The sequence below is a fragment of the Anomaloglossus baeobatrachus genome, chromosome 4 (genome assembly GCF_048569485.1).
Source record: "Anomaloglossus baeobatrachus isolate aAnoBae1 chromosome 4, aAnoBae1.hap1, whole genome shotgun sequence".
NCBI classification, from domain to species: Eukaryota; Metazoa; Chordata; class Amphibia; order Anura; family Aromobatidae; genus Anomaloglossus; species Anomaloglossus baeobatrachus.
In genome coordinates this window covers 647,176,460-647,196,459 of record NC_134356.1, presented here as the reverse complement: position 1 = coordinate 647,196,459, position 20,000 = coordinate 647,176,460, and the positions used below count along the sequence as shown (strand labels likewise).

At 39.1% G+C, this 20,000-nt stretch overlaps 8 non-coding genes across 8 annotated transcripts; all 8 read left to right on the top strand.

The window, feature by feature from the left end:
- Positions 1-4,419: 4,419 nt before the first annotated feature.
- On the top strand, positions 4,420-4,492 carry TRNAM-CAU (transfer RNA methionine (anticodon CAU)). The gene has a single exon. It is a non-coding gene; the product is annotated as a tRNA-Met (tRNA).
- Positions 4,493-5,524: 1,032 nt separating this feature from the next.
- TRNAM-CAU (transfer RNA methionine (anticodon CAU)) lies at positions 5,525-5,597 on the top strand. Its single transcript has one exon. It is a non-coding gene; the product is annotated as a tRNA-Met (tRNA).
- A 1,031-nt stretch (positions 5,598-6,628) lies between these two features.
- TRNAM-CAU (transfer RNA methionine (anticodon CAU)) lies at positions 6,629-6,701 on the top strand. The gene has a single exon. It is a non-coding gene; the product is annotated as a tRNA-Met (tRNA).
- Positions 6,702-11,968: 5,267 nt separating this feature from the next.
- TRNAM-CAU (transfer RNA methionine (anticodon CAU)) lies at positions 11,969-12,041 on the top strand. Its single transcript has one exon. It is a non-coding gene; the product is annotated as a tRNA-Met (tRNA).
- Positions 12,042-13,071: 1,030 nt separating this feature from the next.
- On the top strand, positions 13,072-13,144 carry TRNAM-CAU (transfer RNA methionine (anticodon CAU)). The gene has a single exon. It is a non-coding gene; the product is annotated as a tRNA-Met (tRNA).
- Positions 13,145-14,175: 1,031 nt separating this feature from the next.
- Positions 14,176-14,248, top strand: TRNAM-CAU (transfer RNA methionine (anticodon CAU)). Its single transcript has one exon. It is a non-coding gene; the product is annotated as a tRNA-Met (tRNA).
- Positions 14,249-15,279: 1,031 nt separating this feature from the next.
- Positions 15,280-15,352, top strand: TRNAM-CAU (transfer RNA methionine (anticodon CAU)). The gene has a single exon. It is a non-coding gene; the product is annotated as a tRNA-Met (tRNA).
- Positions 15,353-19,516: 4,164 nt separating this feature from the next.
- TRNAM-CAU (transfer RNA methionine (anticodon CAU)) lies at positions 19,517-19,589 on the top strand. The gene has a single exon. It is a non-coding gene; the product is annotated as a tRNA-Met (tRNA).
- The last annotated feature ends 411 nt before the right edge of the window (positions 19,590-20,000 follow it).

The following is a 20,000-nucleotide window of genomic DNA, read 5'->3' as shown; positions in this document are numbered from 1 at the left end:
ACTTGGGGAATAGTGATCACAAAATAATAAGTTTTCATGTATTCTTTAGTAAGATGTATAGTAGAGGGGCTACAAGGACACTAAACTTCAGGAAAGCAAATTTTAAACGGTTGAGAGATTATCTTAGTGCAATAAACTGGGATGATGTACTAAGTAATAAAAGTACACAAAGCAAATGGGAGAGTTTTATGAGCATCCTGAATAGGGCTTGTGCAGAAAATATACCCTATGGGAACAAACATGCTAGAAATAGGAGGAAACCCCTATGGCTAAATAGAGCTGTAAGGGAAGCAATAAAAGAAAAACAGAAAGCCTTAAAAGAATTAAAGAGGGTAGGTAGTGATGAGGCATTATATAATTATAGAAAATTAAATAAAATATGTAAAAAGCAAATTAAGTTAGCTAAGTTTGAGACAGAGAGACTCATTGCGAGAGAAAGTAAAAATAATCCTAAAATATTCTTTAACTACATAAACAGTAAAAAACTGAAAAGCGATAGTGTTGGCCCCCTTAAAAATAGTCTTGGTGAAATGGTGGAAGGGGATGAGGGTAAAGCTAACCTGCTGAATGACTTTTTTTCTACGGTTTTTATACAAGAAAATGCCATGGCAGATGACATGACCAGTGATGCCATAAATTCACCCTTGAATATTACCTGCTTAACCCGGCAGGAAGTACGCCACCGCCTCGAAATCACTAAGGTTGACAAATCTCCGGGCCCGGATGGCATACACCCCAGAGTTCTACAGGAATTGAGTTCTGTGATAGATAGACCATTATTTTTAATCTTCTCAGATTCCTTAATAACAGGGTCGGTACCGCAGGACTGGTGCATAGCAAATGTGGTGCCAATATTCAAAAAGGGGACAAAAACTGAGCCGGGAAATTATAGGCCGGTAAGTTTAACCTCTACGGTTGGTAAAATCCTTGAGGGTTTCTTGAGAGATGCTATACTGGAGTATCTCAAGAAAAATAACCTTATGACAGAGTATCAACATGGGTTTATGAGGGATCGATCCTGTCAAACTAATTTGATCAGCTTCTATGAAGAGGTAAGTTCAAGCCTGGACCAGGGAAATGCAGTGGATGTTGTGTATATGGACTTTTCAAAAGCTTTTGATACGGTGCCACACAAAAGGTTGGTACATAAAATGAGAATAATGGGGATAGGGGAAAATATGTGTAACTGGGTTAAAAACTGGCTCAGTGATAGGAAACAAAGGGTGGTTATTAATGGTACGTACTCGGACTGGGTCTCAGTTCATAGTGGGGTACCACAGGGGTCAGTATTGGGCCCGCTTCTTTTCAACATATTTATAAATGACCTTGTTGGGGGCATGCGGAGTAGAATTTCAATATTTGCAGATGATACTAAACTCTGCAGGGTAATCAATACAGAGGAGGATAATTTTATATTACAGGGAGATTTATGTAAATTGGAGGATTGGTCTGAGAAGTGGCAATTGAAGTTTAATGTAGATAAATGTAAGGTCATGCACTTGGGTAGAGGGATTAACATTTATGATTATGTACTTAATTGTAGAACACTGGGTAAAACAGACACAGAAAAAGACTTGGGTGTATGGGTGGATGGTAAACTTCACTTTAGTGGACAGTGTCAGGCAGCTGCTGCCAGGGCTAATAAAATAATGGGATGTATTAAAAGAGGTATAAGTGTTCATGAAAAAAATATAGTTCTACCTCTGTACAAGTCACTAGTGCGACCGCACTTAGAATACTGTGTACAATTCTGGTCACCGATATATAAGAAGGACATAGCTGAACTGGAGAGGGTGCAGAGAAGAGCGACCAAGATTATTAGAGGAATGGGGGGGCTGCAATACGAAGACAGGTTATTAAACTTGGGGTTATTTAGTCTGGAAAAACGAAGGCTTAGGGGAGATCTAATCACAATGTATAAATATATGAGGGGACAGTACAGAGACCTTTCCAAAGATCTATTTACACCTAGGCCTGCGACTGGAACACGGGGGCATCTGCTACGTCTTGAGGAAAGAAGGTTTAATCATAATCACAGACGAGGATTCTTTACTGTACGAGCAGTGAGACTATGGAACTCTCTGCCGCATGATGTTGTAATGAGTGATTCACTACTAACATTTAAGCAGAGACTGGACGCCTTTCTTGAAAAATTTAATATAACCAGTTATGTATATTAGATTTTATGACAGGGTATTGATCCAGGGAACTAGTCTGATTGCCGGATGTGGAGTCAGGAAGGAAATTTTTTCCCCATTTGAACTTGTTTGCCACATTGGGGTTTTTTTGCCTTCCTCTGGATCAACATGTTAGGCTACGGGTTGAACTAGATGGACTTAGAGTCTCCCTTCAACCTTAAAAACTATGATACTATGATACTATGATGAAACCAAATAGTTAAAAGTCAAAAGTAAAAATGATTTGTGATATGAATTCAAATGGAGTATTGAGCAAAAGAATGGAATGAATGTCCAAAATCTATTGTGGTCAGCATTTTTTGCTGCAAAAAGCAAATCCAAGCTAGACTGACTGTATGCATGGCTTGTGTCGACATTTCAATGCGTGACTTATTACAGAAAAAGTGGCAATCCCATAGCAGGAATCGAACCAGTAAACTAAGAATACTGGTTGCTTGGTCAAATGGGATAACCCAAAGAGTCACAGAAAAAATGAGAGGCGTAAAAAAAAAAAAAAAAAAAAAAAAGAGTGTTGCTTTGATTAAAAAACTTTTTCCTTTCAACAGTTTAAACTTGACTCATTTGAACAGTAGTTAGGAGCTAGTGGCTTATTCTGATGATTATGAGGTTTTCCCTCAGATAGGGTACAGTTCACTCCTTTTTTTTTGACTGGGGAGCTTGAGAAATTTGCCATTCAGTTGTTAAATTCTACAGATTAGAATGGAAATTGGAGGCCAAAGGACAGGCCATACGAGTTTTTGAGTTCCTCGACATTTTGAAGTAAAAAATGATAGTTGAGAATAGTTTGAGCTATGAAACCTATAAAAGTGTTGTGCAAGAGTTTGAAATGAAGTGCCAAGACCCTAACGTTTTGCAACTTTGGCTGCAAAGTGCAAATTTTACCTGAACTGCTTTTTTATGCAAACAACTGTCGGCCTTTGAATGTCAGAGATAGTACAGAAAAAGCAGCATTCCCATACCGGGAGTCGAACCCGGGCCGCCTGGGTGAAAACCAGGAATCCTAACCGCTAGACCATATGGGAGGTGTTTTTCTCATTAGACGTTGTCAATGTGGAAAAAGAAGAACTGAATTGCTTTCAGTAAGTAAGTTTGGCACATCCTTGCTAGAAGCTTGCCTCGTTAGCGCAGTAGATAGCGCGTCAGTCTCATAATCTGAAGGTCGTGAGTTCGATCCTCACACGGGCCACTATGCTTTAGATATTTTGTCTCCATCTTGACTAGACAGCCAGAACTGTATCCACTCAGTACCAAAAAACGTCAGATATAAAGGAAGGGGGTTTTGGATCCTTTGAAACCAAATAGTTAAAAGTCAAAAGTAAAAATGATTTGTGATATGAATTCAAATGGAGTATTGAGCAAAAGAATGGAATGAATGTCCAAAATCTATTGTGGTCAGCATTTTTTGCTGCAAAAAGCAAATCCAAGCTAGACTGACTGTATGCATGGCTTGTGTCGACATTTCAATGCGTGACTTATTACAGAAAAAGTGGCAATCCCATAGCAGGAATCGAACCAGTAAACTAAGAATACTGGTTGCTTGGTCAAATGGGATAACCCAAAGAGTCACAGAAAAAATGAGAGGCGTAAAAAAAAAAAAAAAAAAAAATAAAAATAGAGTGTTGCTTTGATTAAAAAACTTTTTCCTTTCAACAGTTTAAACTTGACTCATTTGAACAGTAGTTAGGAGCTAGTGGCTTATTCTGATGATTATGAGGTTTTCCCTCAGATAGGGTACAGTTCACTCCTTTTTTTTTGACTGGGGAGCTTGAGAAATTTGCCATTCAGTTGTTAAATTCTACAGATTAGAATGGAAATTGGAGGCCAAAGGACAGGCCATACGAGTTTTTGAGTTCCTCGACATTTTGAAGTAAAAAATGATAGTTGAGAATAGTTTGAGCTATGAAACCTATAAAAGTGTTGTGCAAGAGTTTGAAATGAAGTGCCAAGACCCTAACGTTTTGCAACTTTGGCTGCAAAGTGCAAATTTTACCTGAACTGCTTTTTTATGCAAACAACTGTCGGCCTTTGAATGTCAGAGATAGTACAGAAAAAGCAGCATTCCCATACCGGGAGTCGAACCCGGGCCGCCTGGGTGAAAACCAGGAATCCTAACCGCTAGACCATATGGGAAGTGTTTTTCTCATTAGACGTTGTCAATGTGGAAAAAGAAGAACTGAATTGCTTTCAGTAAGTAAGTTTGGCACATCCTTGCTAGAAGCTTGCCTCGTTAGCGCAGTAGGTAGCGCGTCAGTCTCATAATCTGAAGGTCGTGAGTTCGATCCTCACACGGGGCACTATGCTTTAGATATTTTGTCTCCATCTTGACTAGACAGCCAGAACTGTATCCACTCAGTACCAAAAAACGTCAGATATAAAGGAAGGGGGTTTTGGATCCTTTGAAACCAAATAGTTAAAAGTCAAAAGTAAAAATGATTTGTGATATGAATTCAAATGGAGTATTGAGCAAAAGAATGGAATGAATGTCCAAAATCTATTGTGGTCAGCATTTTTTGCTGCAAAGAGCAAATCCAAGCTAGACTGACTGTATGCATGGCTTGTGTCGACATTTCAATGCGTGACTTATTACAGAAAAAGTGGCAATCCCATAGCAGGAATCGAACCAGTAAACTAAGAATACTGGTTGCTTGGTCAAATGGGATAACCCAAAGAGTCACAGAAAAAATGAGAGGCGTAAAAAAAAAAAAAAAAAAAAAAAAAAGAGTGTTGCTTTGATTAAAAAACTTTTTCCTTTCAACAGTTTAAACTTGACTCATTTGAACAGTAGTTAGGAGCTAGTGGCTTATTCTGATGATTATGAGGTTTTCCCTCAGATAGGGTACAGTTCACTCCTTTTTTTTTGACTGGGGAGCTTGAGAAATTTGCCATTCAGTTGTTAAATTCTACAGATTAGAATGGAAATTGGAGGCCAAAGGACAGGCCATACGAGTTTTTGAGTTCCTCGACATTTTGAAGTAAAAAATGATAGTTGAGAATAGTTTGAGCTATGAAACCTATAAAAGTGTTGTGCAAGAGTTTGAAATGAAGTGCCAAGACCCTAACGTTTTGCAACTTTGGCTGCAAAGTGCAAATTTTACCTGAACTGCTTTTTTATGCAAACAACTGTCGGCCTTTGAATGTCAGAGATAGTACAGAAAAAGCAGCATTCCCATACCGGGAGTCGAACCCGGGCCGCCTGGGTGAAAACCAGGAATCCTAACCGCTAGACCATATGGGAAGTGTTTTTCTCATTAGACGTTGTCAATGTGGAAAAAGAAGAACTGAATTGCTTTCAGTAAGTAAGTTTGGCACATCCTTGCTAGAAGCTTGCCTCGTTAGCGCAGTAGGTAGCGCGTCAGTCTCATAATCTGAAGGTCGTGAGTTCGATCCTCACACGGGGCACTATGCTTTAGATATTTTGTCTCCATCTTGACTAGACAGCCAGAACTGTATCCACTCAGTACCAAAAAACGTCAGATATAAAGGAAGGGGGTTTTGGATCCTTTGAAACCAAATAGTTAAAAGTCAAAAGTAAAAATGATTTGTGATATGAATTCAAATGGAGTATTGAGCAAAAGAATGGAATGAATGTCCAAAATCTATTGTGGTCAGCATTTTTTGCTGCAAAGAGCAAATCCAAGCTAGACTGACTGTATGCATGGCTTGTGTCGACATTTCAATGCGTGACTTATTACAGAAAAAGTGGCAATCCCATAGCAGGAATCGAACCAGTAAACTAAGAATACTGGTTGCTTGGTCAAATGGGATAACCCAAAGAGTCACAGAAAAAATGAGAGGCGTAAAAAAAAAAAAAAAAAAAAAAATAGAGTGTTGCTTTGATTAAAAAACTTTTTCCTTTCAACAGTTTAAACTTGACTCATTTGAACAGTAGTTAGGAGCTAGTGGCTTATTCTGATGATTATGAGGTTTTCCCTCAGATAGGGTACAGTTCACTCCTTTTTTTTTGACTGGGGAGCTTGAGAAATTTGCCATTCAGTTGTTAAATTCTACAGATTAGAATGGAAATTGGAGGCCAAAGGACAGGCCATACGAGTTTTTGAGTTCCTCGACATTTTGAAGTAAAAAATGATAGTTGAGAATAGTTTGAGCTATGAAACCTATAAAAGTGTTGTGCAAGAGTTTGAAATGAAGTGCCAAGACCCTAACGTTTTGCAACTTTGGCTGCAAAGTGCAAATTTTACCTGAACTGCTTTTTTATGCAAACAACTGTCGGCCTTTGAATGTCAGAGATAGTACAGAAAAAGCAGCATTCCCATTCCGGGAGTCGAACCTGGGCCGCCTGGGTGAAAACCAGGAATCCTAACCGCTAGACCATATGGGAAGTGTTGTTCTCATAAGACGTTGTCAATGTGGAAAAAGAAGAACTTAATTGCTTTCAGTAAGTAAGTTTGGCATATCCTTGCTAGAAGCTTGCCTCGTTAGCGCAGTAGGTAGCGCGTCAGTCTCATAATCTGAAGGTCGTGAGTTCGATCCTCACACGGGGCACTATGCTTTAGATATTTTGTCTCCATCTTGACTAGACAGCCAGAACTGTATCCACTCAGTACCAAAAAACGTCAGATATAAAGGAAGGGGGTTTTGGATCCTTTGAAACTCACTTTATAGAAGGGGAATGTAGTGCAGATAGTGACCAGGGCACAAGTAATGAAATTGGGGGTGGTACGGGGGGAAGGGTTAGGACAGTCAATACAGTAAGCAGGAATATAGGTACAGAGTCATACGTAACGTGCATGTACACTAATGCCCGAAGCCTCACAAATAAGGTGGAGGAATTAGAATTAATATTGTTGGAAGAAAATTATGATATAGTGGGGATATCAGAGACATGGCTGGATGAGAGCTATGACTGGGCTGTTACTTTACAGGGTTATAGCCTATTCAGGAATGACCGTACAAATAAGCGAGGGGGAGGTGTGTGTCTATATGTAAAATCATCCTTAAAACCCATCCTGCGTGACAACATATGTGAGGGTACTGAGAATGTAGAGTCCCTATGGGTGGAGATAAGGGGGGGGAGAATGAATAATAAAATACTGATAGGGGTGTGTTATAAGACGCCGAATATTATGGAAGAGGTAGAGAATCTCCTCATAAAGCAAATTGATAAAGCAGCGAGTCTCGGAGAGGTAATTATTATGGGGGACTTTAACTATCCTGATATAAATTGGGGAACAGAAACTTGCAGTTCCAGCAAAGGAAATAGATTTTTGATAACAATGAAAGATAATTACCTTTCACAAATGGTACAGGACCCCACAAGAGGGGGAGCACTACTAGACCTTGTACTAACCAATAGGCCAGACCGCATATCAAATATACAAGTTGGGGGTTACTTGGGGAATAGTGATCACAAAATAATAAGTTTTCATGTATTCTTTAGTAAGATGTATAGTAGAGGGGCTACAAGGACACTAAACTTCAGGAAAGCAAATTTTAAACGGTTGAGAGATTATCTTAGTGCAATAAACTGGGATGATGTACTAAGTAATAAAAGTACACAAAGCAAATGGGAGAGTTTTATGAGCATCCTGAATAGGGCTTGTGCAGAAAATATACCCTATGGGAACAAACATGCTAGAAATAGGAGGAAACCCCTATGGCTAAATAGAGCTGTAAGGGAAGCAATAAAAGAAAAACAGAAAGCCTTAAAAGAATTAAAGAGGGTAGGTAGTGATGAGGCATTATATAATTATAGAAAATTAAATAAAATATGTAAAAAGCAAATTAAGTTAGCTAAGTTTGAGACAGAGAGACTCATTGCGAGAGAAAGTAAAAATAATCCTAAAATATTCTTTAACTACATAAACAGTAAAAAACTGAAAAGCGATAGTGTTGGCCCCCTTAAAAATAGTCTTGGTGAAATGGTGGAAGGGGATGAGGGTAAAGCTAACCTGCTGAATGACTTTTTTTCTACGGTTTTTATACAAGAAAATGCCATGGCAGATGACATGACCAGTGATGCCATAAATTCACCCTTGAATATTACCTGCTTAACCCAGCAGGAAGTACGCCACCGCCTCGAAATCACTAAGGTTGACAAATCTCCGGGCCCGGATGGCATACACCCCAGAGTTCTACAGGAATTGAGTTCTGTGATAGATAGACCATTATTTTTAATCTTCTCAGATTCCTTAATAACAGGGTCGGTACCGCAGGACTGGTGCATAGCAAATGTGGTGCCAATATTCAAAAAGGGGACAAAAACTGAGCCGGGAAATTATAGGCCGGTAAGTTTAACCTCTACGGTTGGTAAAATCCTTGAGGGTTTCTTGAGAGATGCTATACTGGAGTATCTCAAGAAAAATAACCTTATGACAGAGTATCAACATGGGTTTATGAGGGATCGATCCTGTCAAACTAATTTGATCAGCTTCTATGAAGAGGTAAGTTCAAGCCTGGACCAGGGAAATGCAGTGGATGTTGTGTATATGGACTTTTCAAAAGCTTTTGATACGGTGCCACACAAAAGGTTGGTACATAAAATGAGAATAATGGGGATAGGGGAAAATATGTGTAACTGGGTTAAAAACTGGCTCAGTGATAGGAAACAAAGGGTGGTTATTAATGGTACGTACTCGGACTGGGTCTCAGTTCATAGTGGGGTACCACAGGGGTCAGTATTGGGCCCGCTTCTTTTCAACATATTTATAAATGACCTTGTTGGGGGCATGCGGAGTAGAATTTCAATATTTGCAGATGATACTAAACTCTGCAGGGTAATCAATACAGAGGAGGATAATTTTATATTACAGGGAGATTTATGTAAATTGGAGGATTGGTCTGAGAAGTGGCAATTGAAGTTTAATGTAGATAAATGTAAGGTCATGCACTTGGGTAGAGGGATTAACATTTATGATTATGTACTTAATTGTAGAACACTGGGTAAAACAGACACAGAAAAAGACTTGGGTGTATGGGTGGATGGTAAACTTCACTTTAGTGGACAGTGTCAGGCAGCTGCTGCCAGGGCTAATAAAATAATGGGATGTATTAAAAGAGGTATAAGTGTTCATGAAAAAAATATAGTTCTACCTCTGTACAAGTCACTAGTGCGACCGCACTTAGAATACTGTGTACAATTCTGGTCACCGATATATAAGAAGGACATAGCTGAACTGGAGAGGGTGCAGAGAAGAGCGACCAAGATTATTAGAGGAATGGGGGGGCTGCAATACGAAGACAGGTTATTAAACTTGGGGTTATTTAGTCTGGAAAAACGAAGGCTTAGGGGAGATCTAATCACAATGTATAAATATATGAGGGGACAGTACAGAGACCTTTCCAAAGATCTATTTACACCTAGGCCTGCGACTGGAACACGGGGGCATCTGCTACGTCTTGAGGAAAGAAGGTTTAATCATAATCACAGACGAGGATTCTTTACTGTACGAGCAGTGAGACTATGGAACTCTCTGCCGCATGATGTTGTAATGAGTGATTCACTACTAACATTTAAGCAGAGACTGGACGCCTTTCTTGAAAAATTTAATATAACCAGTTATGTATATTAGATTTTATGACAGGGTATTGATCCAGGGAACTAGTCTGATTGCCGGATGTGGAGTCAGGAAGGAAATTTTTTCCCCATTTGAACTTGTTTGCCACATTGGGGTTTTTTTGCCTTCCTCTGGATCAACATGTTAGGCTACGGGTTGAACTAGATGGACTTAGAGTCTCCCTTCAACCTTAAAAACTATGATACTATGATACTATGATGAAACCAAATAGTTAAAAGTCAAAAGTAAAAATGATTTGTGATATGAATTCAAATGGAGTATTGAGCAAAAGAATGGAATGAATGTCCAAAATCTATTGTGGTCAGCATTTTTTGCTGCAAAAAGCAAATCCAAGCTAGACTGACTGTATGCATGGCTTGTGTCGACATTTCAATGCGTGACTTATTACAGAAAAAGTGGCAATCCCATAGCAGGAATCGAACCAGTAAACTAAGAATACTGGTTGCTTGGTCAAATGGGATAACCCAAAGAGTCACAGAAAAAATGAGAGGCGTAAAAAAAAAAAAAAAAAAAAAAAAAAGAGTGTTGCTTTGATTAAAAAACTTTTTCCTTTCAACAGTTTAAACTTGACTCATTTGAACAGTAGTTAGGAGCTAGTGGCTTATTCTGATGATTATGAGGTTTTCCCTCAGATAGGGTACAGTTCACTCCTTTTTTTTTGACTGGGGAGCTTGAGAAATTTGCCATTCAGTTGTTAAATTCTACAGATTAGAATGGAAATTGGAGGCCAAAGGACAGGCCATACGAGTTTTTGAGTTCCTCGACATTTTGAAGTAAAAAATGATAGTTGAGAATAGTTTGAGCTATGAAACCTATAAAAGTGTTGTGCAAGAGTTTGAAATGAAGTGCCAAGACCCTAACGTTTTGCAACTTTGGCTGCAAAGTGCAAATTTTACCTGAACTGCTTTTTTATGCAAACAACTGTCGGCCTTTGAATGTCAGAGATAGTACAGAAAAAGCAGCATTCCCATACCGGGAGTCGAACCCGGGCCGCCTGGGTGAAAACCAGGAATCCTAACCGCTAGACCATATGGGAGGTGTTTTTCTCATTAGACGTTGTCAATGTGGAAAAAGAAGAACTGAATTGCTTTCAGTAAGTAAGTTTGGCACATCCTTGCTAGAAGCTTGCCTCGTTAGCGCAGTAGATAGCGCGTCAGTCTCATAATCTGAAGGTCGTGAGTTCGATCCTCACACGGGCCACTATGCTTTAGATATTTTGTCTCCATCTTGACTAGACAGCCAGAACTGTATCCACTCAGTACCAAAAAACGTCAGATATAAAGGAAGGGGGTTTTGGATCCTTTGAAACCAAAGAGTTAAAAGTCAAAAGTAAAAATGATTTGTGATATGAATTCAAATGGAGTATTGAGCAAAAGAATGGAATGAATGTCCAAAATCTATTGTGGTCAGCATTTTTTGCTGCAAAAAGCAAATCCAAGCTAGACTGACTGTATGCATGGCTTGTGTCGACATTTCAATGCGTGACTTATTACAGAAAAAGTGGCAATCCCATAGCAGGAATCGAACCAGTAAACTAAGAATACTGGTTGCTTGGTCAAATGGGATAACCCAAAGAGTCACAGAAAAAATGAGAGGCGTAAAAAAAAAAAAAAAAAAAAATAAAAATAGAGTGTTGCTTTGATTAAAAAACTTTTTCCTTTCAACAGTTTAAACTTGACTCATTTGAACAGTAGTTAGGAGCTAGTGGCTTATTCTGATGATTATGAGGTTTTCCCTCAGATAGGGTACAGTTCACTCCTTTTTTTTTGACTGGGGAGCTTGAGAAATTTGCCATTCAGTTGTTAAATTCTACAGATTAGAATGGAAATTGGAGGCCAAAGGACAGGCCATACGAGTTTTTGAGTTCCTCGACATTTTGAAGTAAAAAATGATAGTTGAGAATAGTTTGAGCTATGAAACCTATAAAAGTGTTGTGCAAGAGTTTGAAATGAAGTGCCAAGACCCTAACGTTTTGCAACTTTGGCTGCAAAGTGCAAATTTTACCTGAACTGCTTTTTTATGCAAACAACTGTCGGCCTTTGAATGTCAGAGATAGTACAGAAAAAGCAGCATTCCCATACCGGGAGTCGAACCCGGGCCGCCTGGGTGAAAACCAGGAATCCTAACCGCTAGACCATATGGGAAGTGTTTTTCTCATTAGACGTTGTCAATGTGGAAAAAGAAGAACTGAATTGCTTTCAGTAAGTAAGTTTGGCACATCCTTGCTAGAAGCTTGCCTCGTTAGCGCAGTAGGTAGCGCGTCAGTCTCATAATCTGAAGGTCGTGAGTTCGATCCTCACACGGGGCACTATGCTTTAGATATTTTGTCTCCATCTTGACTAGACAGCCAGAACTGTATCCACTCAGTACCAAAAAACGTCAGATATAAAGGAAGGGGGTTTTGGATCCTTTGAAACCAAATAGTTAAAAGTCAAAAGTAAAAATGATTTGTGATATGAATTCAAATGGAGTATTGAGCAAAAGAATGGAATGAATGTCCAAAATCTATTGTGGTCAGCATTTTTTGCTGCAAAGAGCAAATCCAAGCTAGACTGACTGTATGCATGGTTTGTGTCGACATTTCAATGCGTGACTTATTACAGAAAAAGTGGCAATCCCATAGCAGGAATCGAACCAGTAAACCAAGAATACTGGTTGCTTGGTCAAATGGGATAACCCAAAGAGTCACAGAAAAAATGAGAGGCGTAAAAAAAAAAAAAAAAAAAAAATAGAGTGTTGCTTTGATTAAAAAACTTTTTCCTTTCAACAGTTTAAACTTGACTCATTTGAACAGTAGTTAGGAGCTAGTGGCTTATTCTGATGATTATGAGGTTTTCCCTCAGATAGGGTACAGTTCACTCCTTTTTTTTTGACTGGGGAGCTTGAGAAATTTGCCATTCAGTTGTTAAATTCTACAGATTAGAATGGAAATTGGAGGCCAAAGGACAGGCCATACGAGTTTTTGAGTTCCTCGACATTTTGAAGTAAAAAATGATAGTTGAGAATAGTTTGAGCTATGAAACCTATAAAAGTGTTGTGCAAGAGTTTGAAATGAAGTGCCAAGACCCTAACGTTTTGCAACTTTGGCTGCAAAGTGCAAATTTTACCTGAACTACTTTTTTATGCAAACAACTGTCGGCCTTTGAATGTCAGAGATAGTACAGAAAAAGCAGCATTCCCATACCGGGAGTCGAAGCCGGGCCGCCTGGGTGAAAACCAGGAATCCTAACCGCTAGACCATATGGGAAGTGCTTTTCTCATTAGACGTTGTCAATGTGGAAAAAGAAGAACTGAATTGCTTTCAGTAAGTAAGTTTGGCACATCCTTGCTAGAAGCTTGCCTCGTTAGCGCAGTAGGTAGCGCGTCAGTCTCATAATCTGAAGGTCGTGAGTTCGATCCTCACACGGGGCACTATGCTTTAGATATTTTGTCTCCATCTTGACTAGACAGCCAGAACTGTATCCACTCAGTACCAAAAAACGTCAGATATAAAGGAAGGGGGTTTTGGATCCTTTGAAACCAAATAGTTAAAAGTCAAAAGTAAAAATGATTTGTGATATGAATTCAAATGGAGTATTGAGCAAAAGAATGGAATGAATGTCCAAAATCTATTGTGGTCAGCATTTTTTGCTGCAAAGAGCAAATCCAAGCTAGACTGACTGTATGCATGGCTTGTGTCGACATTTCAATGCGTGACTTATTACAGAAAAAGTGGCAATCCCATAGCAGGAATCGAACCAGTAAACTAAGAATACTGGTTGCTTGGTCAAATGGGATAACCCAAAGAGTCACAGAAAAAATGAGAGGCGTAAAAAAAAAAAAAAAAAAAAAAATAGAGTGTTGCTTTGATTAAAAAACTTTTTCCTTTCAACAGTTTAAACTTGACTCATTTGAACAGTAGTTAGGAGCTAGTGGCTTATTCTGATGATTATGAGGTTTTCCCTCAGATAGGGTACAGTTCACTCCTTTTTTTTTGACTGGGGAGCTTGAGAAATTTGCCATTCAGTTGTTAAATTCTACAGATTAGAATGGAAATTGGAGGCCAAAGGACAGGCCATACGAGTTTTTGAGTTCCTCGACATTTTGAAGTAAAAAATGATAGTTGAGAATAGTTTGAGCTATGAAACCTATAAAAGTGTTGTGCAAGAGTTTGAAATGAAGTGCCAAGACCCTAACGTTTTGCAACTTTGGCTGCAAAGTGCAAATTTTACCTGAACTACTTTTTTATGCAAACAACTGTCGGCCTTTGAATGTCAGAGATAGTACAGAAAAAGCAGCATTCCCATACCGGGAGTCGAACCCGGGCCGCCTGGGTGAAAACCAGGAATCCTAACCGCTAGACCATATGGGAAGTGCTTTTCTCATTAGACGTTGTCAATGTGGAAAAAGAAGAACTGAATTGCTTTCAGTAAGTAAGTTTGGCACATCCTTGCTAGAAGCTTGCCTCGTTAGCGCAGTAGGTAGCGCGTCAGTCTCATAATCTGAAGGTCGTGAGTTCGATCCTCACACGGGGCACTATGCTTTAGATATTTTGTCTCCATCTTGACTAGACAGCCACAACTGTATCCACTCAGTACCAAAAAACGTCAGACATAAAGGAAGGGGGTTTTGGATCCTTTGAAACCAAATAGTTAAAAGTCAAAAGTAAAAATGATTTGTGATATGAATTCAAATGGAGTATTGAGCAAAAGAATGGAATGAATGTCCAAAATCTATTGTGGTCAGCATTTTTTGCTGCAAAGAGCAAATCCAAGCTAGACTGACTGTATGCATGGCTTGTGTCGACATTTCAATGCGTGACTTATTACAGAAAAAGTGGCAATCCCATAGCAGGAATCGAACCAGTAAACTAAGAATACTGGTTGCTTGGTCAAATGGGATAACCCAAAGAGTCACAGAAAAAATGAGAGGCGTAAAAAAAAAAAAAAAAAAAAAAATAGAGTGTTGCTTTGATTAAAAAACTTTTTCCTTTCAACAGTTTAAACTTGACTCATTTGAACAGTAGTTAGGAGCTAGTGGCTTATTCTGATGATTATGAGGTTTTCCCTCAGATAGGGTACAGTTCACTCCTTTTTTTTTGACTGGGGAGCTTGAGAAATTTGCCATTCAGTTGTTAAATTCTACAGATTAGAATGGAAATTGGAGGCCAAAGGACAGGCCATACGAGTTTTTGAGTTCCTCGACATTTTGAAGTAAAAAATGATAGTTGAGAATAGTTTGAGCTATGAAACCTATAAAAGTGTTGTGCAAGAGTTTGAAATGAAGTGCCAAGACCCTAACGTTTTGCAACTTTGGCTGCAAAGTGCAAATTTTACCTGAACTACTTTTTTATGCAAACAACTGTCGGCCTTTGAATGTCAGAGATAGTACAGAAAAAGCAGCATTCCCATACCGGGAGTCGAACCCAGGCCGCCTGGGTGAAAACCAGGAATCCTAACCGCTAGACCATATGGGAAGTGCTTTTCTCATTAGACGTTGTCAATGTGGAAAAAGAAGAACTGAATTGCTTTCAGTAAGTAAGTTTGGCACATCCTTGCTAGAAGCTTGCCTCGTTAGCGCAGTAGGTAGCGCGTCAGTCTCATAATCTGAAGGTCGTGAGTTCGATCCTCACACGGGGCACTATGCTTTAGATATTTTGTCTCCATCTTGACTAGACAGCCAGAACTGTATCCACTCAGTACCAAAAAACGTCAGATATAAAGGAAGGGGGTTTTGGATCCTTTGAAACTCACTTTATAGAAGGGGAATGTAGTGCAGATAGTGACCAGGGCACAAGTAATGAAATTGGGGGTGGTACGGGGGGAAGGGTTAGGACAGTCAATACAGTAAGCAGGAATATAGGTACAGAGTCATACGTAACGTGCATGTACACTAATGCCCGAAGCCTCACAAATAAGGTGGAGGAATTAGAATTAATATTGTTGGAAGAAAATTATGATATAGTGGGGATATCAGAGACATGGCTGGATGAGAGGTATGACTGGGCTGTTACTTTACAGGGTTATAGCCTATTCAGGAATGACCGTACAAATAAGCGAGGGGGAGGTGTGTGTCTATATGTAAAATCATCCTTAAAACCCATCCTGCGTGACAACATATGTGAGGGTACTGAGAATGTAGAGTCCCTATGGGTGGAGATAAGGGGGGGGAGAATGAATAATAAAATACTGATAGGGGTGTGTTATAAGACGCCGAATATTATGGAAGAGGTAGAGAATCTCCTCATAAAGCAAATTGATAAAGCAGCGAGTCTCGGAGAGGTAATTATTATGGGGGACTTTAACTATCCTGATATAAATTGGGGAACAGAAACTTGCAGTTCCAGCAAAGGAAATAGATTTTTGATAACAATGAAAGATAATTACCTTTCACAAATGGTACAGGACCCCACAAGAGGGGGAGCACTACTAGACCTTGTACTAACCAATAGGCCAGACCGCATATCAAATATACAAGTTGGGGGTTACTTGGGGAATAGTGATCACAAAATAATAAGTTTTCATGTATTCTTTAGTAAGATGTATAGTAGAGGGGCTACAAGGACACTAAACTTCAGGAAAGCAAATTTTAAACGGTTGAGAGATTATCTTAGTGCAATAAACTGGGATGATGTACTAAGTAATAAAAGTACACAAAGCAAATGGGAGACTTTTATGAGCATCCTGAATAGGGCTTGTGCAGAAAATATACCCTATGGGAACAAACATGCTAGAAATAGGAGGAAACCCCTATGGCTAAATAGAGCTGTAAGGGAAGCAATAAAAGAAAAACAGAAAGCCTTAAAAGAATTAAAGAGGGTAGGTAGTGATGAGGCATTATTTAATTATAGAAAATTAAATAAAATATGTAAAAAGCAAATTAAGTTAGCTAAGTTTGAGACAGAGAGACTCATTGCGAGAGAAAGTAAAAATAATCCTAAAATATTCTTTAACTACATAAACAGTAAAAAACTGAAAAGCGATAGTGTTGGCCCCCTTAAAAATAGTCTTGGTGAAATGGTGGAAGGGGATGAGGGTAAAGCTAACCTGCTGAATGACTTTTTTTCTACGGTTTTTATACAAGAAAATGCCATGGCAGATGACATGACCAGTGATGCCATAAATTCACCCTTGAATATTACCTGCTTAACCCAGCAGGAAGTACGCCACCGCCTCGAAATCACTAAGGTTGACAAATCTCCGGGCCCGGATGGCATACACCCCAGAGTACTACAGGAATTGAGTTCTGTGATAGATAGACCATTATTTTTAATCTTCTCAGATTCCTTAATAACAGGGTCGGTACCGCAGGACTGGTGCATAGCAAATGTGGTGCCAATATTCAAAAAGGGGACAAAAACTGAGCCGGGAAATTATAGGCCGGTAAGTTTAACCTCTACGGTTGGTAAAATCCTTGAGGGTTTCTTGAGAGATGCTATACTGGAGTATCTCAAGAAAAATAACCTTATGACAGAGTATCAACATGGGTTTATGAGGGATCGATCCTGTCAAACTAATTTGATCAGCTTCTATGAAGAGGTAAGTTCAAGCCTGGACCAGGGAAATGCAGTGGATGTTGTTTATATGGACTTTTCAAAAGCTTTTGATACGGTGCCACACAAAAGGTTGGTACATAAAATGAGAATAATGGGGATAGGGGAAAATATGTGTAACTGGGTTAAAAACTGGCTCAGTGATAGGAAACAAAGGGTGGTTATTAATGGTACGTACTCGGACTGGGTCTCAGTTCATAGTGGGGTACCACAGGGGTCAGTATTGGGCCCGCTTCTTTTCAACATATTTATAAATGACCTTGTTGGGGGCATGCGGAGTAGAATTTCAATATTTGCAGATGATACTAAACTCTGCAGGGTAATCAATACAGAGGAGGATAATTTTATATTACAGGGAGATTTATGTAAATTGGAGGATTGGGCTGAGAAGTGGCAATTGAAGTTTAATGTAGATAAATGTAAGGTCATGCACTTGGGTAGAGGGAATAACATTTATGATTATGTACTTAATTGTAGAACACTGGGTAAAACAGACACAGAAAAAGACTTGGGTGTATGGGTGGATGGTAAACTTCACTTTAGTGGACAGTGTCAGGCAGCTGCTGCCAGGGCTAATAAAATAATGGGATGTATTAAAAGAGGTATAAGTGTTCATGAAAAAAATATAGTTCTACCTCTGTACAAGTCACTAGTGCGACCGCACTTAGAATACTGTGTACAATTCTGGTCACCGATATATAAGAAGGACATAGCTGAACTGGAGAGGGTGCAGAGAAGAGCGACCAAGATTATTAGAGGAATGGGGGGGCTGCAATACGAAGACAGGTTATTAAACTTGGGGTTATTTAGTCTGGAAAAACGAAGGCTTAGGGGAGATCTAATCACAATGTATAAATATATGAGGGGACAGTACAGAGACCTTTCCAAAGATCTATTTACACCTAGGCCTGCGACTGGAACACGGGGGCATCTGCTACGTCTTGAGGAAAGAAGGTTTAATCATAATCACAGACGAGGATTCTTTACTGTACGAGCAGTGAGACTATGGAACTCTCTGCCGCATGATGTTGTAATGAGTGATTCACTACTAACATTTAAGCAGAGACTGGACGCCTTTCTTGAAAAATTTAATATAACCAGTTATGTATATTAGATTTTATGACAGGGTATTGATCCAGGGAACTAGTCTGATTGCCGGATGTGGAGTCAGGAAGGAAATTTTTTCCCCATTGGAACTTGTTTGCCACATTGGGGTTTTTTTGCCTTCCTCTGGATCAACATGTTAGGCTACGGGTTGAACTAGATGGACTTAGAGTCTCCCTTCAACCTTAAAAACTATGATACTATGATACTATGATGAAACCAAATAGTTAAAAGTCAAAAGTAAAAATGATTTGTGATATGAATTCAAATGGAGTATTGAGCAAAAGAATGGAATGAATGTCCAAAATCTATTGTGGTCAGCATTTTTTGCTGCAAAAAGCAAATCCAAGCTAGACTGACTGTATGCATGGCTTGTGTCGACATTTCAATGCGTGACTTATTACAGAAAAAGTGGCAATCCCATAGCAGGAATCGAACCAGTAAACTAAGAATACTGGTTGCTTGGTCAAATGGGATAACCCAAAGAGTCACAGAAAAAATGAGAGGCGTAAAAAAAAAAAAAATAAATAAAATAAAAATAGAGTGTTGCTTTGATTAAAAAACTTTTTCCTTTCAACAGTTTAAACTTGACTCATTTGAACAGTAGTTAGGAGCTAGTGGCTTATTCTGATGATTATGAGGTTTTCCCTCAGATAGGGTACAGTTCACTCCTTTTTTTTTGACTGGGGAGCTTGAGAAATTTGCCATTCAGTTGTTAAATTCTACAGATTAGAATGGAAATTGGAGGCCAAAGGACAGGCCATACGAGTTTTTGAGTTCCTCGACATTTTGAAGTAAAAAATGATAGTTGAGAATAGTTTGAGCTATGAAACCTATAAAAGTGTTGTGCAAGAGTTTGAAATGAAGTGCCAAGACCCTAACGTTTTGCAACTTTGGCTGCAAAGTGCAAATTTTACCTGAACTGCTTTTTTAAGCAAACAACTGTCGGCCTTTGAATGTCAGAGATAGTACAGAAAAAGCAGCATTCCCATACCGGGAGTCGAACCCGGGCCGCCTGGGTGAAAACCAGGAATCCTAACCGCTAGACCATATGGGAAGTGCTTTTCTCATTAGACGTTGTCAATGTGGAAAAAGAAGAACTGAATTGCTTTCAGTAAGTAAGTTTGGCACATCCTTGCTAGAAGCTTGCCTCGTTAGCGCAGTAGGTAGCGCGTCAGTCTCATAATCTGAAGGTCGTGAGTTCGATCCTCACACGGGGCACTATGCTTTAGATATTTTGTCTCCATCTTGACTAGACAGCCAGAACTGTATCCACTCAGTACCAAAAAACGTCAGATATAAAGGAAGGGGGTTTTGGATCCTTTGAAACCAAATAGTTAAAAGTCAAAAGTAAAAATGATTTGTGATATGAATTCAAATGGAGTATTGAGCAAAAGAATGGAATGAATGTCCAAAATCTATTGTGGTCAGCATTTTTTGCTGCAAAGAGCAAATCCAAGCTAGACTGACTGTATGCATGGCTTGTGTCGACATTTCAATGCGTGACTTATTACAGAAAAAGTGGCAATCCCATAGCAGGAATCGAACCAGTAAACTAAGAATACTGGTTGCTTGGTCAAATGGGATAACCCAAAGAGTCACAGAAAAAATGAGAGGCGTAAAAAAAAAAAA